This window comes from Haliotis rubra, unplaced genomic scaffold, assembly GCF_003918875.1.
Source record: "Haliotis rubra isolate DU_JTF1 unplaced genomic scaffold, ASM391887v1 Scf483, whole genome shotgun sequence".
Lineage (NCBI taxonomy): Eukaryota > Metazoa > Mollusca > Gastropoda > Lepetellida > Haliotidae > Haliotis > Haliotis rubra.
In genome coordinates, this window is record NW_025767172.1 from 40,754 (window position 1) to 57,032 (window position 16,279).

A 16,279-nucleotide genomic window follows, 5' to 3' on the forward strand; every position below is an offset into this window, starting at 1 on the left:
TTGCTCTAATATTGCCTGGTGAGGCGTTTAACTGTTACTGAAAACCTAATAGGATGAATTATGTACTAGCGAGAAACTCTGTGAATGTTAGTATTTAGATATACAACCTGCTATATTACAAAAGCTTAATGTTGCCACTTTGGGTTGTAATTATTTTTCAAATCGAAATTTCTCGCTCTTTCAAGCATTTGCTTATTTTATTACTCGTAATTTCTAGTTTTTTCTCTTTACTCCTATTATATTTTCGTAATTTCAGGTATTTTCTTGCTATCACAAGTGTCTTTAAAAACATTTAGTTTTTCTAAATTTCGAATTTTTGAGAGAATGTTGAAATAACGGAAAATAATTTAAATCACGAAAATATAAATCACACGAAATTTATAAAACAAGAAGAGATAATCGAAATAACGGGAAATTGCGATTTAAATATATAAAACTTCCTATCAACGAGGCACCATAAGGCTTTAGTAATATATGAATATAATAAAAATAATATATAAAATTCGAAACATGTATAAAAATGAGAAGTTTCCCGGTACATGTGGATGTTTGTTGAAAGTGATATTCTCATTTATGTTTATTTTCTTCACGTTATTTGGAAATCAAGTTTTAAAATCTAAATAGAGCTGTTACACAAGTTTTCACTCACAGAGTCGTTATTCTGATCACAAATTATAAATTAGTTTCTTGTGAGCCCGGTAGGTCGCAAAGTTTTATATTTAGATAGTAATAAGGGCTTGCCCAACTTTTGTAGCAACAAGCATGTGTAAGCCCGGGCATTTTATATAATGGTAGCTACGCCCCTGACATCAACTTACAGGGCGGTGGGGCAGCCTAGTGGTTAAAGCGTTCGCTCGTCACGACGAAGGCCCAGGTTCGATTCCCCACATGGGTAAAATGTGTGGAGCCCATTTCTGGTATCCCCCGCCGTGATATTGCTGGAACATTGCTAAAAGCGGAGTAAAACCATACTCACTCACTCACATCAACTTACAACCAACATGCTGGTCATCTCTCACATTTTGTAGGTAAGTTATTATACTTGATACTTGCAAAGGTGTAATGTAATCATTCTTAATTTGTAATCCATCAAACAAACATTCATACTGATAGCATTTGTTACGTGTCCTTCAAATACATACCAATACATTTTAGACAACTCATAAGACGCCCCAATTTGTCATCATGAATCAACAAAGAATGTTATATAAACATGATACTTGTAAACAGAAATATGATCAAAGACAATGATTTATATTTTTATATAGACAATTGATATAAATAAAGATCGTGGTTTCATTATGTTTTGAAAGATGACTTTGAACCAGTTTCTAACAGATTGTCTGTGTCCGTGTTTGATCCCGAAACGATGATGAGCCTTTATACAATCTGTCACATGACTACGTTTCATTATATTATGCAACGTCTGGAATATTGTGCAAATGATAAATCTTTTTAAATTTTTTGATATGGAACAATAAATACTGAGGGAAAATATTAAGGGATCACATGAAAGGAAAAGTGTTCCTTTATTTTTTTCAAAAGTTTCGTCACAAGCTTTGCATCGCATAGCTTGTGAAGAAACCTGTAAAATAATAGGGGAACACTTGTCCTTTCATGTGATCCCTTATTTCTTCCCCTCAGTATATTTTTTTTTAATGTTTTTAGTAGATATTATGACCTGTGTTTAAAGGGCAGGTATAAACATATACAAACAGTACAACCAGATATGGCCAATCGATATATTATGTAAATATTGTTCAATAACATTTCAGATAAATTTTGGAGATAAAAGTATTCCTAGCCACACTAGTGTCGACCGTACGATTCCGATATATCATGAGCACGTTTTATTGTTTGTTTGTTGTTTAACGTCCCACTCAGCAATATTCCAGCTATATGGCGTTAGTCTGTAACTAACTGAGTCTGGACCAGATAATCCAGTGATCCACATCATGAGCATCGATCTACGCAATTGGGATACGATGACATGTGTGAACTCAGTCACCCAGCGAGCCTGACCACCCGATCCCGACAATCTCCTCCTACGACAACATTGGGTTGCTGAAGATCAATTCTAACCCGGATCTTCACGAGTCCACGTGTTAATGAATCACTATCAAATATCAACGATACTCGCGAAAGGGTTAGTCATGGCAACGACAACCCGCCTTCTAGAAATAAACAGTTGATGAAACGAATCAAAGAAAAAGAACATATTTTTTTATTTCCGAAATATTACCACTGTTATGCCATCGCCACGTAACCTTCCAATAAACAAAAGCGAAACCTCCCTGTTTTCATTCTCAGGGTATATCTACTAAAAGCGGAATGGATTATCAGTTTTATCAGTTACTTTCACATAATGATGATACTAGATGTTCTAGAAAAGAGTGACGATCAGTGACGACTGTGTCTTCAATGGATAATTGGACACCTTATAAGAGGCTGAAGCAGTGTAGATAACGCAGTTATCATGACTACCCCAGATGTGAAGTCTGCTGCTCATGATGATAATTTATCGTACAGTTTATATTCAAATATATGCCTGTTTGTCTGAATATGTTATCAATCATGTTTAACTTTGGGCTCACCGCTTCCTCAAGTTATGGATATGATCTGGACATTAAATTGGCAATAGACGATGAGTAATCACACCACTTAGGCATAACGATGAAAGCCACAAAACAATAAATGTTCTTGTGGAGAAAATTATTACAGACGTGTATGGTGATAAGTGTATGTAGCAGCAAAAGCACCCTCGTCTTGCTTAGCAAACTGACTGAGGATTATATTGCACAGTCAGCAGTTTTCATTCTACAAGTATTTCTGAATATTAAATATTCTTGTGAAAATTGTTCAAAGTGCTTTCGTAGTAAACAATAGCACGTCTATAATTTTATTGGATTGACTGCTTGATGTTTGTTCATATATGTTGTGCATTTGACAATCACATGTCAGGTAGTCGCAAGCACAATATGGAATGTGCACATTGAGCATATATTTAAAGCTATTATAATTTTGTTTATAGATAGGATCAATGTTCGGCTACTGTTTCATAGGTCGCTAATTATTTCTCAGCAGAGAAGATGTGGATAATTGTCGGTCGTGGTTAGTCCACGTGAGCCCGATACTAATCAAAGCAAGTAAGTAGTCAATAAAACGGTGTGAAAAATAAGTTCATATCTTTCATGAAATGAGATTAATGGTTAACCAGATATCTGACAGACACTTGCACCAGTTGTGAGTCAGACGGTCCATAGATTTTGTTAGATGACTGGCTAAACTGCGCGAATGGCGATCACTTCATTTACCATGAAAAGTCAATGCCATTTACATCGAATGCATAAGCTTCTATTCTCAAGACAATGACTGATTCGACGAGGCACACTCCTAATCAAACGAGCAAAGTCAAACAGGTTCATCCTGCAGGGTAGTTCGGTGGGAGTGGTCGGTGGTCGTTTAATACTGTGACGGTCCGTTTTAACGTTCGGTGACACGTGGACGTTGGGCTTGCAGGTTTCAGCTGTGTAACCGACATGTACACCTCTGGAACCCATGTACAATATGAGAGGCAATTTGATCACGGTTTCGTCACGCACTTGTTCTGATGAAATGGTCATGAGCGCCAGATCTACGTGGGTTATCATCCATCTGCTAATCACTGACTGTGAAACGTTTCGAGCTCGAGCCTCAATGCTCTGTCTTGTTCCAACTTCCAACATACACATTGCACGTAGCCGTTCCTGGTATGAGCTGTTGCATGTCAAACATAACGTTCTGTTCAGTTCTGACTCAGTGCCCAGACTATTACGGACATAAAAAGGGCAACAGGTGATGAATAATCACACCACATTGGCCTGAAGATAAAAGCCACAAAACAATTACAATACATTGGCCTGAAGATAACGACCACAAAACAATCACACCACATTGGCCTGAAGATAAAAGTCACAAAACAATCACACCACATTGGCCTGAAGATAAAAGTCACAAAACAATCACACCACATTGGCCTGAAGATAAAAATCACAAAACAATCAGACCACATTGGCCTGAAGATAAAGACCACAAAATAATCACACCACATTGGCCTGAAGATAAAAGCCACAAAACAATCATACCACATTGGCCTGAAGATAAAAGTCACATTGGCCTGAAGATAAAAACACAAAACAATCACACCACATTGGCCTGAAGATAAAGACCACAAAATAATCACACCACATTGGCCTGAAGATATCAAAAGCCACAAAACAATCACACCACATTGGCCTGAAGATAAAAAACCACAAAACAACAAAACTGAAGATAAAATCATACACCACATTGGCAAAACAATGAAGATGAGAAGATAAAGCCACAAAACAATCACACCACATTGGCCTGAAGATAAAAATCACAAAACAATCACACCACATTGGCCTGAAGATAAAAGTCACAAAACAATCACACCACATTGGCCTGAAGATAAAGGCCACAAAACAATCATACCACATTGGCCTGAAGATAAAAGTCACAAAACAATCATACCACATTGGCCTGAAGATAAAAGCCACAAAACAATCACACCACATTGGCCTGAAGATAAAAGTCACAAAACAATCACACCACATTGGCCTGAAGATAAAAGCCACAAAACAATCATACCACATTGGCCTGAAGATAAAAGTCACAAAACAATCATACCACATTGGCCTGAAGATAAAGACCACAAAACAATCACACCACATTGGCCTGAAGATAAAAGCCACAAAACAATCATACCACATTGGCCTGAAGATAAAAGTCACAAAACAATCACACCACATTGGCCTGAAGATAAAAGCCACAAAACAACCACACCACATTGGCCTGAAGATAAAAGTCACAAAACAATCACACCACATTGGCCTGAAGATTAAGACCACAAAAAATTAATGTTCCTATGTATAAAGTAGTCAGAGATGTAAAACAAATACCCTCGCATTGCGTCTTGGAAGGACGTTATTCGTTGTCGAGATTGTGTGTCTAATGCAGAAAAAAATCATTGATAATAGTTTCATGTAAATGTAAAAGACAAATATCACATGAAGAAACTGTTCGTTATAAGTCTATGAAATGTTCATCGATAGATTAATATTGAAAGTGATGTTCCTAGTGAGGTATGTAAATTTCTGGAGACGAGAAACTTTGCCAGTCAGCGCTTCCACATTCACAAAAAATGTCTTCTATATTGTTCGCTTTTCAAACGTGTTTAAATGCATATGTTTAAGATGATATCAGTGTTGTATATAGTTGTTTAAAAAACGAATCAGAACGTTTAGACTTCATGTTGCGATTCGGTTTTCTAGTGGTTAAAGCGTTCGCTCATCACGCCGAACACTCGGGTTCGATTCCCCTAATGGGTACAGTTTGTGAAACCCATTTCTGGTGTCCCACGCCGTGATATTGCTGGAATATTGCTAAAACCGGCGTAAAACCAAACTCACGCACTCATCTATTTGAATTGTTGATTGTCTCTTGAACCGAGGTCTGAAGTGTTCATCAAAATGACATATTGTTCACTCACCATGCTGGCATACATGTGTGTTGGAGCATGACAATAATTGCCTTTAAGTCCTGAATGCGAAAGACAAACTATCGCGATACGAAACTATCTGTGATATGTTCACCTGTGGGTATTTTACGAAGGTGATACTCCCAGTGACATAAGCATCTGACGTGGTTCCAGCAACCAATCATTTCACAATTGTCAGAATCACGAGGACAGTGTTAATGTCTGGAGAATATTAAACATTGCCAAGATGCTTAAGTTCCATGTGATGGACAAATAAGGTTCCTCTTGAATTACCGTGAAATGCCAAACATTTTCTTATGTGCATGGATGTTTTGCTTTCAAGAATTTGACATTCAGACAATTGTCAACTTAAGAGACAGAATGTATACCCACAGTGCATACTGGTGCACTCGTGGCGTGTGTGCGTGCGTGCGTGTGTCTATGTGTGAATCACTGTGTTCCAAAAGAGTAGTTGGTCACTTTGATAAGGTCAGTCTTTAAGATACAACATAAATCAGCACATATTCTGGACACACATTTATTTTGAATAACATACTGCTTCATTTACGAGGCTGGGGATCCATCACGATGTATCAGCCCTCATCCTCATAAGCGGCCTTGCTTGTACCCTAAACAGAAGACATTGAATTGAGTTACTCGTGGTTCTGTTTTCTGTCAGCAGTGATTGGGATAACTTCTACCTGCAGCTATGAACACTAATGCCAACTTTCTAAATATCAAACTTTATATGATAACTCATGTTAGATTTGACTCGTACAAGCCATTATTCATGACACGTTTATTGACTCTATATCCAAACTGAAATAGTCTTTGTGTCAAAGGACCCGTGAAGGTCCGGGTTAGAATAGTGATCTTCAGTAACCCATGCTTGTCGTAAGAGGCGACTAACGGGATCGGGTGGTCAGGCTCGCTGACTTGGTTGACACATGTCATCGGTTCCCAATTGCGCAGATCTATGCTCATGCTGTTTATCACTGGATTGTCTGGTCCAGATTCGGTTATTTACAGACCGCGCCATATAGCTGGAATATTGCTGAGTGCGGCGTACAACTAAACTCACTCACTTTGTGTCAAAGGGTAAATCATAAATGTTTCTATGTAAAAACCAAAACTACTTATCATAGCTTCTTTGTACAGACAATGTGATTATATATCCTTATTCTCAAAAATATAATGTAATTATCAACGTACCAAGTGTAATTTTTGAAGATTAATAGATTCCTTTTGGGCTGAGAGGACGGTATAGTATCCTCGGGGCGAATGGCGGTCTGCCTGCACCAGGGTGAGCGAGAACATAACGCTGTGCGTGAGCTTGTGCAGCAGCCTGAGCCTGAGCTTGTGCCTGAGCTTGTGCCTGGGCCTGGGCTTGTGCCTGAGCTTGTGCCTGGGCCTGAGCTTGTGCCTGAGCTTGTGCCTGGGCCTGAGCTTGTGCCTGAGCCTGAGCTTGTGCCTGGGCCTGAGCTTGTGCCTGAGCCTGAGCTTGTGCCTGAGCTGGAACCTGAGTCGGAGCACCGAAAAAAGGGTTGAAAGCAAGGTTCATAGATCCAGCAGGATAGGGAAATGCAGGTCCTGGGAGGGCATAAGTCCCGGCAGCAGCCTGTGCTTGAGCTTGTGCTTGAGCTTGAGCTTGTGCAGCAGCTTGTGCTTGAGCTTGTGCTTGAGCTTGAGCTTGTGTAGCCTGAGCCTGAGCCTGAGCTTGTGCAGCCTGAGCAGCCGGTGCCGGTGCCAGTGCCCCTGCAGGAACACCACTACTTGCAAACCAAGGATTGGAAGCGAGTCTCAGATCTCCAGTAGCGGGAACACCTGCCCCTGGCACAAAATACGGCGTGGCAGAGGCCGACACAAGGAAAGCACACAGCACTACACAGAATCCGTTCATGATGGAGTCTTGGTCTGTGGATGGATAAAAAAAGTGACACTTGTGAAAGCTCTAAAAGGAACACCTGTTAAAGATGTGTCATTTAGGCTGCATAACTATACTCTCAAAAGATTCCAAGATCTATTGCCGACGAAATATGTCGTTCTGAAATGGAAGCTGAAGTGTTCTTGCACTCACGAACCATCTAAAGCTTCAATGTTGACACAAGTTGTTTGCGAAGTAGTTGACCGTTTATATTTATAAATATCAGAGTTGCATTCACATACTGACCTACATGTATCACGTAAATATACTTATACACATGGGGCGGTGGGGTAGCCTAGTGAATAAACGTTCGCTCATCACGCCGAAGACCTGGGTTCGATTCCCCACATGGGTACAATATGTGAAGCCCATTTCTGGTGTCCTCCGCCGTGATGTTGCTGCAAATATTGCTAAAAGCGGCGTAAACCCAAACTCACTCATTAATTATACACATACATTATATTTTCGTTCATTTGAAGAATATACACATGAACTATTATAGAGGCTCAACAACAGAGAAAAATAGCAATATATATGTCTATCATCTGTCTGGCAATACCATCTTCATGGTGCCCAGAGATGTCATATCAAACATATAATCATATAATGTTGTTTTATAAGTTGTATGCTTCTCTCGAGGGTAAAACTCTCTGATGTACGCCTCTTTTGTAGCAGTGTCACCCGAGCCGGTAACCGACTGATGAAAGTGCTACAAAAAGGCGAACATCAGGCCGTAATACCCGAGGGAGAAGTTAACAATGTTAAATGTACAAAATATGATTTTATTTTGAAGCTCGATTAGCTCGCTGGTGACTATATGACATGTGCACAAAATGGCGTCTGCCTCTCGACTGGATTTTTAAAATCAGTGAAACATGCTCTGACAAGCTTTTAACTGCTATAAAAATGGTTAATTATGTTGCAGTTGAGTGCGCAAACGATTCAATGTATAAAATAGTTTAAATAAAGCCGTGAAAGTCTGTAAAATGAATGTGTATATAGTGAACTCAAAAACTGCTAATCGAACGTTTTTTCTAACTCCGTGCACTGCATGCGTCATAATATGACGTCATGTTAGCGATACACTTCTCGGCGGAGATGTATGATTACGAATCAGAACGACGATACAGATATAATGTAAATAATTTCACATCATGGTGTACAGAGAATCATTTGATTTTAAATGTGAAAAAGACAAAAGAACTGTGTGTTGATTTCAGAACTAACTCCCCAACAGTACCACCTTTGTTCATTAATGATGAACCAGTTGAGACAGTCACTGAGTACAAGTACCTTGGAACTTTTATTGATAGCAGGTGAACGTGGAACACCAACACAGATGCCCTGTATAGTAAATGTCAACAACGCCTCCATCTAATGCGCAAACTGCGACCTGTTAATGTTTCCCAATCTGTTATGATGTTGTTTTATACCACTTTTATTCAGAGTATACTCACTTTTTCTTCTCATTGCTGGTTCAAGTCTCTTTCAGTCAAAAACAAATCAAACTTAACAAAATTGTAAATACAGCTGATAAAAAAGCCGGGGTCACTTTCGATAATCTTTCACTTCTCTATGAGCGGCAAGTACTTACTTTCAACGTCTGAAATAATCATTAATGACTCAAACTCAAACTCTTTATTCTCTACAAACCGCCAACGGCGGTACATGAGATAAACGTATATACATTTACATAATATACAAGACAGCAGCTTACACGATAGAAAGATATAAGATAATTACAATATTTCATTTTTTAAATGCATTAAATACATGGTTCAGTAATTTAGAAAGGCCTTTAAGGTCGCTTATGCTGGTAGTAGTCAAGAGTTTCTTAAAGATGGACAAATTTGGAAATTCTAGGTATTTAGTGTTCAGAGACTGACGTCGGAATTGGAGAAAAGCTTTACATCTAAACAAGTAGTGAAACTCGTCTCCAACAGCGTTTGATTCACAAAGTGGACATTGTCTGTCTTCACGTGGAATGCCCAACCATCGGCCTGTCTCAATTGGTAATTTATGGTTAGATGTTCTAAACTTAAAAATTGGGTAGTATATATTTTTGGGAAGAAGAAGATATTTTTCTAAGATTGGTTGAGTTTTGAAATATTTATAATAATCCCCCTTGGAACTAGAATCAACATTTGACTTCCAATTTTGGAAAAACTGGGCTCTATAGGTGTTTTCGACCATTGAGACAAGCCAGGGCGTAGAACATACAGACGGATTTAGAAACACGTAGGATAGACCGCAGTTATCAAGGATATATTTCACAAAACGTAGCCATGGAACTTTATTTGTATTGTCACAGATGTGGTTAACACAGTTATATATAATCTGGGATGGCTTCCAATATGTGTTCTCAGAGGCTAATTTATGCCAATGTGAAATAAATCGCTTATAGATTTTAATACTCAAAGGCTCTCTTCCAAATTCACCGTAAAGCATATAACTTGGGGTGCTATTTCTCAAACCGGAAGCTAATTTCAGAAATTTTAAGTGAATTCTTTCTATTATTTCTAAGTTCTCGTGTCCCCATATTTCTGAGCCATACAATAGAATTGGAACGACCATAACATCAAATGCATCGAAAAGGCAATCTAAAGGTAAATTAACATTCCTGGATTTCTTTAAAAGACAATACATTGCTTTGGTGGCGCTTTCCGTAAGTGATTTAATTGCTTGGACAAATCGCCCATTCCTATGGAATTTAATTCCAAGGTAATCGTATGTATCTACAATATTTATAGTTTCAGTTCCGTAGGTAAAATGGAGTTTCGAAGATTTCGCGGGGCCGTTTCCAAAGATAACAACTTTCGTTTTAGATAAGTTTACTTTAAGTTTCCATTTCTTACAGTAATGAAAGAAGACATTCAGGGATTTTTGACGCAACACATTTTATAAATCTGGAGTATAAGCTTTTACCTTCGGGCCGCCGCTATACAATGCCAATCACCAAGACTAAACGAGCTCGAACGTCTTTTGTACCTCAAAGTATTGCAATTTTATACAAATGTTGAATGTCCAGTTATCATCTTATTCATTTAATTCTATTTAAGCACATATTCATCTCTTTTTATGTTTTCAGTAATGTAATAGTTTATGTTGTTATTCATTTGTATTTTTTGTCAAGCTCTGTAAACCAAAACGAATTCCTTTTAAGGTAATAAAGTATTGTCTGTCTGTTGTCTGTCTGAGATTGGCGGTTACCGTGGCAGCGGGTTATATTTTTTCCAGTTGTCTCCCTCCTGGGAGGGGTGACACGGAAACTTGTTAAAGCGTCATTGACCAATGAACTTAAAGTATTTTACATGAAGGTAATATAAATGATCTTATCTCTCCGATTTTACCTTTTGTAAATGAACTGCTCTAGCAGGTACATATTCAGAGCAATACACAACACATTGTATGCAATACAGCCGTATGTATCTTATAACTTTACCTGATGGATGATGGTCCAGTTGATAACGGTGATGCCTGAACACATCCTTATATAGGTTAGAAGCTTCAACATGATCTGATTGATGACTGTTTCAGAAGTGAAGTTTTTAGTTATCAATAATAATCTTTATGAGGGTTTTCGGCATACATGCAGTAAAGTTCTGCCTCTCTAACTTGTTTAAGTATGTTATCAATCATACTCTGACTGAAAAAGACTCGGGGGCCCGCTTATAGTCGTACCGTTATGAGTGACGGTTACAGAAGGGGCAATGATGTGTTATGTCAAAATCAGCTTTCTTTGGAGTAATGGCAAATGGCGAAAAAAGAGCAAAACATTATCGATGCTCATGACAGGATAATATAATGGATGCATAAAGTAATACATTACATACTCACAAGGGGAGGTCGTTTCATTGCTTCGTTACATGCAAAGTTTGATGGTTTATTGGCAATTACAGTCCTGAAATTTCCCCAAGGAAATGGAAACATAAGTCTTTATAGTGTTGAAATACTCATATGCTGCTAGCATAATCGTGATCTAGGGTTTGTGTATGTCGTTAGATTCCTGTATTTTCAGTTCTGAAGTCCTTCGTTTTCTTTGTGACCGCAAGATTTTGTTTGGTTCCTTCATATTGAAATTTGAAATGTAACAAACGATTCATCTATGATTCTATGGATTCATAATAACATAGAAAAATACTTGGTGGTGGTGGTTAAAAAGAGTTATCCTTTATCCCTGTGAAACCCATATGATATAAAACCTTCTTCATTTTTGTGTTTAGTATAGATAATTTGCGTTCGCAATAGCACTACCAGACAACGCCAATAAAAATGTTGAATTTTTCGCACAATGACCTTACACATATACGCATATATCAGTATTAGCCCGTGGTAAGTTGAAACGGTTTTGACAGCAGAACAGAAAGCGAAGTAGATCTATCAAGTGACGACGATCAGTCAGATGTCGCTACGGACACAGACAAATTTGTAACATTCATTTTCGATTTCGAAACTTTTTTAGGCTACATGTTTGTTTACTTATTTCCAACACAAATAATATCCGATGAAAATCATAAAACGATCGTCAGTTTTCTTCATACACGAGTTTTCATGTCTTATGTGTGACTATGGGGCGGGTGGACCTATGTAATGATGATCACTTTATTCAGAATTGAAGGCCATGTGGCCAAGAGTACAACAGGTAATACAACATTGTCATGGTGTGTAGAGTTGAAATATAATTCATAATACAATTATTTTAACGTAGGTTTTGCTTCAGGAATATACATATTCCTTTAAGAACAGTGACACTGTGTATCTTCATAAGGGCTCGGAATTTGACAATTGAAGGTGGGCTGTAGAAATAGGCTGGAATACATTGGGATCTGCATCGGTTATAAAATGGACATATTAGCAACAAGTGATATTCGTCTTCAAGCACGTTTAAAGTACATTTGTTACAAATTAATTCTTTATATGGGACAATTATCTTTGAAAAACGCTGTTTTTGTATATTCAAGTTATGTGATTGGCATCGGAATTTGATCAACATTCGCATAAGATCTTTGTTTAGTGCACCACAGGAAATATACAGTTCAGCTTCAAGAAGTGACTTAAATGTACTATAATTTACAAAAAATGATGAGTTTCTTATTTTACTATTCCAGTGTTGTATATTAATATCTATACAGCGTTGTTTGAACTCAAACATGAAGTGATTTACATAGCCACAATCTTGGGCTAACCAGACATAGGAGAAACCTGTAGTAAATAGAAGCATTCGAACATGTGAAACCCAGTTTGTTGCCTCCGTTATCATCATACGCTTTCATCATCTTATAACAGGCATTCGGGTATCTATTTTGGTCCATACGAATAATTCGGCGCCAATATTTAATACACCTTGAATGGTAATGTACACACAAGTTATATCTCCCAATTTCTCCAAGTACAGCACATGATGCAGTTTTTTTACTGAGTAACAGAAATCTTTTATAGTACTCACTATGAACCTTTTCAATACACGTTCTATAAGTATAGCCCCAAATTTCACTTCCATAGGTTAGAATTGGTAGTCTCTTACTGACAAATATATTATGAGCAATAGTTAAAGACATACTTTGATACTTGGTGAACAGTGGAAACAGTAAAACATGCACGTTTGGCTTGTAAAGATAGCGTTTCACAGGCTTTGGACCAAACAAAACAAGATGAAAATACAATTCCTAAATATTAATAATAATAATAATAATAATGGACCTATGCCTACATAGAAAGCAATTCAAGACTCGAGCATGTCTAAATATATTTATATAAGCATACACATATACTAATGAATGTAAGACCCAGGAGTGTCATAATATCTACATAATGATATAAGCCGCTACCATCAGGTTTCTTAATAAAATGACGATACTTGACAGTGTTTTCCCAGAGACAGTATTTTTATGTGAACTGTGCAAGGTGTTGATTGATGCGTACCGTTGTCAAAAACATATTGCTTGTTATGTCTTAACGCCAAACAATTTGCCCAGAACTAAGGCTAAATTTGTTTTCTGTACAAATGAATGCTATGTATTAATTTTGTATTGTCCAGTTTTTCTTATGTTTTGTTTTCTATACAAATGAATGCTATGTATTAATCAAATATTGTCCAGTTTTTCTTGTGATTTCTGCTTGAGTTTTGTTTAAACAGTTCTTGCAACATGTACTTCACTGATAGATGGAGGGATCTTCACTGATAAATGGCTGGTATTTCGCTTACAATATGTACTCTATTAGACCAAAAACATTAGATATTACATCACTGACTACCTTATGTTACACAAACAAACAAAACATAAACGAAGAAATAAATAAACAGAACAGTTATTGAAACAAAATTATTTGAGATATAACTGACAATAATATTCTTGAATATAACTATCATACTATGTTTTATCTAAAACAAGTACGCCATATATGCCGAAGCAAAAACTGGTATAGAATATAGAATATATATTTATATTATCGATGTCTAACAAATCTTTATTTACATGGTTTCTGCTGACTTTTGAAACGATTAATGAAATGTAAGTGGTTGAGTATGTACCATTTATACAACATTCGCCTCGCTAAATCGGTCCTTAAGCTTGAGCTAATAAGATGTTTTTATTATATGTCTCCTATAATGGATATTAAATATCCAGTATTAGGAATATAAACTGTATCTAGGGGGCCTTGACGTAATGCATGTTGGTTGGTTTGATGTTACACGCCGGTGTCAGCAATGTTCCAACTATAGGGCGGCAGGCGGTCAATAATGGAGTCTGGTCCAGACAATCCAGTGATCAACATCATGAGCATCGATATACGCATTTGGGATTCGATGACATGTGTCAACCAAGACAGCGGGCCTGACCACCCGATCCCGGTCTAATACAGGATAGTTACTATCCCAAACACACAAGCGTTATAATCTCTTTATCATATTGTATCATTCGTAAATTCTGTCGTCGAGACAACCTGTCGTTTTCCCCCTAAAGCGTTACCTACATATTGCAAGCTAAATACTGACTACCTCATGCATTCAGTGATTTGTGAGTAGGACAGAGTCGCACAGTGAACAGGCTAGGTCTAAAGTTATCTCAAATAGAATACACAGTTCCCTAAATACAAACAATTGTTGAGTACCAGAAATGTAGAAGAAACCAAGAACATTGCACAATTCATATGTATTACAGATAAATCCCTATGTGTGGGATTGTATATATGTGTGGAGGTTTACATATTATCCGTTTATATTTAAATGTTCATAATTGTTTTCAAGCGAAATGTACTAATGTCGCCAAATATTTGTACAGCATAACCGACATCTTCTAAAGTAATAATTATTTTAATTTCAACAAAATCTTTCTCCTGTTCCACCGTGGGCGGTTCTTTTGGAGAATAATTGAAGTGAATTGAATTGAAAAACCTGTTGTTATCCCCTACAAGTGTTACCTACACATTGCAAGCTACCGTTGAATGCGTGAATAAATATAGAATACGTCACCATTCAGTGATTTGTGAGTCAGGCAAAGTCTTGCAGTGAACAGTCAATACAGCAAAATTAAAAAATGTTTCTTCGACAGGTCGTCAAATTGAAACTGCCAACAAATATTGTTTCAACTTGCCTGTAGAGGCAGTCCAGAGGTCTGCTCTCTAAAGGGAAGCTACTCTTGGAGACCTCGCGTTTTCGGGTTTGCGTACCCTGTCATAACGCATTGAAGTGCAGAGTGATACGAAGACACACTGACAAAATGAACTTATCAACAACTGGGACACACTTTGGCTAAATCAAACTGTAACATATGTTATATTTGGATTACACGTTTTCAGTAAAGTACAGATTCTAGTACTTTTGTTGAGTCCCATCCGTGATTCAAACCCACACCCTATGACAGGCACCTAATCTCCAGCTGTCGTTTTAGGAAACGCCCCAAATCGTAGAGGTCTGCATAGACTATGAAACTGATCCTGCTTTGACTGTGTCTTCCAAATACTTGAGTCCCTGTAACACCATGGTCTACAGTTTATCAAAGGACTCTGTTGAAAATGATTTCAAATTTGATTTTTGTCAAGATTAGCTAAGTAGAAAACAACCCTCCCACCAAACGATATAAACTCAAACACATATCCTGATATCTCTGCAGCTTTATACACAGATTCTTCGTCTCAACAACTAATGAGACCTGAGGACACATTTCAGAATAATCAAATTTAAGCTAGCATACACGAAATGTATTGGAGCCTCACCTCTGTAACATAACACGGGGACTTCAGTCACCCAACAGAAACATCGAACAATTTTTAGAAACACATTTTGTCAGTTCAAAAGAATGCCCAGTTTCGACTGTCCTTAAATATAGATTTGATGGGTTCCGTTCTATGTCTTGGAACAAACATTTGAATGTTCCCACTGTGTTGAACTCTAAATTTATTTCGTAAACAGTTTTCTTCTTTTGCATGTGGCGGAAACCCATCAATTATACATTTAAAACCTCGCGCTCAATAGTGTGGCTGGCACATAAATTTCAAAACACAGAAGTTTGATCACCTGATAATTATTATTATTATCATTGGATATTTTTATAGCGCACATATCCACGCACTAGTGCATGCTCAATGCGCTGGTATTTTTCCCTCGATCATTGGATGTCAATCTCAGCGGCACATCTTATCAAGCTCAGCTCCCTGGGGAACATACGACTCTTGCTGCCACAAGGCACACTGCGTTATTGCGGCTTTCCCATCCTTACGAGGTACCCATTCACAGCTGGGTGAACTGGGACAAATTCTCACAGTACTTTGTCCATGTTTACTGCACGTTGCTGTACCCGCAACTAGGTGTTTGC